This window comes from Dreissena polymorpha, chromosome 15 (assembly GCF_020536995.1).
Source record: "Dreissena polymorpha isolate Duluth1 chromosome 15, UMN_Dpol_1.0, whole genome shotgun sequence".
Lineage (NCBI taxonomy): Eukaryota > Metazoa > Mollusca > Bivalvia > Myida > Dreissenidae > Dreissena > Dreissena polymorpha.
Window position 1 is genome coordinate 16,039,751 of NC_068369.1, and position 4,523 is coordinate 16,044,273.

Consider the following 4,523-nt stretch of genomic DNA (forward strand, 5'->3'; position numbering starts at 1 on the left):
TAAAGGAAGAGTGCCACATGGACAATGTATACACATATGCTTTAAAGGATATTTTTCCTTCAAACTGCTACCAATTTTGTACATCAACGTATCATAACATCCACAAAATCAATCAAAATACAAAGCGATTTTAACACTAAAATATACATTATTTTCAAAAATCTAAATCATGTTTATTCCACGTATTTCGGCGGAAAATTATATAACTAGTGAATAATATCGACATTGACGAGGGCAAGTTACGCTTAAATAGTACAAAAAAAGTTTACATATCTAGAAATATCAAAACTCGAACACATGTCATTTCATCACCATGGGGGCAGCCATTTTTAAATTAATAAAATAGAAAGAAACATGCTAAAAACCCACTCGTCGCCTAATTGCCATTCCAAACGGTTGACGATGACAAATGCATTGGATTGTAATCTTTCCGTTGATGTTTGCAAACTGCACGATCAGACCTTATAAACACTCAAAAGAATAACTATGTAAGAAGCATTTCACCAATGTTTACAATCGTTGTCGAATCACACGACATATATTATTGCGCATAAAATAGTACGCTTACAGACTGAAAGATCGATACGTAACTCTGTTCAATCCATCACGGTATACTATTCTATCGATACTATATAATAATACATCGCTTTAACAATCTTAAAGTAGAAATAATTCTTTTTAAATGGAGTTTTTAATAACGAAAGTGAAAGCAACGGAAGTTATATGGATATTCTGTGAGATGCACTTCGGCTCCAGAAAAACAATACAAATAAACTAAAATAGACGTGTGGGGGACAATTTTCAGCTGGAAAATGTTTGTAATAAGTTAAGTGATGATATCTCTACGTGGTCATTTCTATTATTTAGTGCGATCTCTTGCTGAGTAATGTTAATAGTTGTTTTACTAGTTGCCACCCAACTGTCAAACTAAGTATGTGTTTTCTAAGGTATGTGTATACACATACCCGGTTTTCTCACCACTGCACGTGGTTTCGACCGATTTGTTTTGCACGTTTTTCTACGGATCACAGCGACGACCACGCTTTCAAAATGGGTAGAAGGAATCGAAATATAAAATCAATCGTTTTGCCAATTTCTTTATATTCCTTTACAATTTTATATGTTGTCTGCAATCTATTTCGATTTGAGATGGTTTAAAATTTGCAATTTGGTTGAGAGGTAAATAACAAAATTGTTAAGCCTTTGAAATAGAATTGTGACTCTTATTATCCACCATACCTGGATTTTTAAAAAGTATTTACGTTTAAGTTATTTTTAGAACTTTGTTTAGGATATTTATCCAAAAACGCAGTTGAATAAAAACTCATTTGTTGTTTTATGACAATAATTTTCTGTGAAATGTTGCTAACTTGACCTTGTATTTGTATATAGCTTTGTATTTATTCAACTTAAGGTAGTGCATATCCTTCCTAACTTTAGATTGAGATTTTGTAAATTAGTGTAAAAATGTATTGGTTTTAAACCAAAATATGAATAAAGCACACAAATATTTACTGTCAAAAATGTGTTTATGTTATTCTATCCGTCTTTAGCTTTAAAATGATATATAGTTTGACCATATTGTACCACATTCAATGAAGAAAAACCAAAGCGAAGTTTTAATGAATTTTATCCCCACATGAACCTATAAGAACAGCCTTAATCTTATTATCTTATTGGCATGGTCCATATCTTGACTATATTTCGCCAACATGATTAAATATGTGTAATCATTTGGGTATTGTATGAAGTTATTAATATCCATAAATTTTTAAATAGTATTGCTAGTCAAATAATACTTAAAGGTAAACACGTGATGTTAAATGGTCATGCACGTTTGGGGTTAGAAAGAAAACAAAAGTACAGTACACCAATTACATATACAATAGCACTTTAAATTGTTTCGCGAATTTTATTGTCAACACAGCGATGTCTCCATTAGTCCAACAAAGCCAATATAAATATATGTCGCTAGAAAATGTGTTATTTGTGCATAAACTAGAAATAAGTCGGGTCAAACATAAGCTCATTTCAATAACTGAAGATATATAGCAACAACATCAGATTTGTTCATGTTTATAACGTGACAGCATTTCGACTTCTTCTATCAAAAGACATTAGGGTAAACTTTAAAAGTAAAAACAACAATGCTAATGTTGAAGACGCGCTGTTTTGACATATTAAAGAGTTTTTAGCCCAAAGTACCATGATGTCCGTTAAAATAACAACGAATAGTGTAATCTCCCCGTGATACATCATCGGTACCTTGGCGTTTATTTCTTAAGAGTTTAGATAAATGGAATCTCAATGCTGGGCGCTGTCATGTCTAAATGACTTTACGTCGTCAGTGTGGTTGATTCTTCGGCTATTTGCTTGGACCACAATGTTCCTGTCAGATTACCATGACCCTAGAAGGCGACCGGATTTCACAATCACCAGCGCACTGAATAACAGGAAACATCTCTCGGAAGTTGGTCGTCATTGACGGACGCGTTCTTATAGCCACCGCCTTTCAGTTTCGATCGGCTCAGGAACAGTTTTCGTCTGGCTCGTTAAGACGTAAGATCACAATTTAAAGGGCTTTGCTGGTATTTGGTTTACAGACACTGTTAGAGCGGTCTATTTCTGATAATAACATACCTGAAACAATCGCAATCGACAGCTAGATAATGACTTTATATGTGTTTTCAGAATTCTGTTCTCGTAAACAAGAGACAAGGACTGTTATTGATGAAGAGTTTAAGTGCTAATAGAACTATTTTGGCATTCAATCGGAATCCTTAGTAGTAGTAGTAGTAGTAGTAGTAGTAGTAGTAGTAGTAGTAGTAGTAGTAGTAGTAGTAGTAGTAGTAGTAGTAGTAGTAGTAGTAGTAGTAGTAGTAGTAGTAGTAGTAGTAGTAGTAGTAGTAGTAGTAGTAGTAGTAGTAGTAGTAGTAGTAGTAGTAGTAGTAGTAGTCGTAGACCTTTACATTACGCCAGCAGACCTGAATGAATACATTCCATTGATGCCATTTTCTAATTTCAGCATTATCTCCACGAACATTGTCAACATCACCGCGTCTTTGTAGTATAGGGTGTAACACTAATCAGTATATCGAAATGCGGACTATTCACTGCATTTTCAATTATGCATAACAGTAAATCCCATCTTTAAAGGGATCTTTTCACGCTTTGGTAAATTGACAAAATTGAAAAAAGTTGTTTCAGATTCGTAAGTTTTCGTTTTAGTTATGATATTTGTGAGGAAACAGTAATACAGTGAACATTAACCATGCTCTAATATAGCCATTATATGCATCTTTTGACGATTTTAAAACCTAAAAATTATAAAGCGTTGCAACGCGAAACGATTGAATAATTTGGAGAGTTCTGTTTTTGTCGTTAAATTTTGTAAAACTACGAAGATTGCTTATATAAGGTATAAAATACGTCAAGAATGTGTACTCGGCGGAATAGCTCAGTAGGCTTAAGCGTTTTTACTTCAGGACTCTGGCAGATTTCCAGGGGTCACTGGTTCGAAACCTGCTCCGGGCAATGTTCTTTTCCTGTTTTTAATTTTTTTCTTGATTTTTTACTGGAGCTTTTATGATCCAATGTTTACATTTATCAATATAAAGCATTTAATGAATAAGTTAAAAAAATGCCAAAATCTGTGAAAAGGCCCCTTTAAGACTTTCAGGATCATTGCTGGGTCATTAAATTGTCAAGGGAATACGAAATGTACTATAATTCGACGTCTGATGTTGATAACACAGTATTGCTTTCATGATATAAAATAACTATTTTTAAGCGGAAGGTGTTCATGGAAACCTATCAATAAATGCCATGTGTCTTGCATTGTGAGGCAAAACTACCGAAATAAGATAGTGTTCATGATAGAAGGGACATCGTTTAATTATATGACCACAATTGCGTGACGTACGCGGTCAGTCTGTCCGAAAATCTTTCCTGCAAACCAGAATAGGCTACTGCCATTAGCAATTTTGCTATTAATAACACAAAGTTACTCCAATTTTCTAGCGGAAAGTATCGTAGTTTGATGTTCCATTTACAATACGCAATGAGATTTGTAAAAACTCGCGTCATGCGAGATGCTGCCAACGTAGCTTCAGTCCAGCCTGCGTCTTGTCAATATATGCGTACTGACGAGGATACTCAGAAGATACAGCACCAATTTGTGTTCTTTTTATAGCAGAAAGCGTTGCCCTTGATCAGACTGCGCAAGTGGGGTAGATGGACTTGAGTAACATGTACGCAGGCCACAAATGCCCTAAGACATATTTTCGCGTGACGCGGATGTAACAGTGTTTTTTGAATGTGTGGACAAAAAGCTGCGTCTTATTCAGATATGAAATGTTTCGATGACGAAGTAACAAATTGCTAATAAGCCACATATGAAATGACCACACGAAGTAAAACTTGTATCAACGGACACTATTATATCGTTTAATATACGTGCACTTCATGAAAAACATTTCATGCGGTGGATATGCGACTTTTAAGTGAAACAAAGGACACACCAC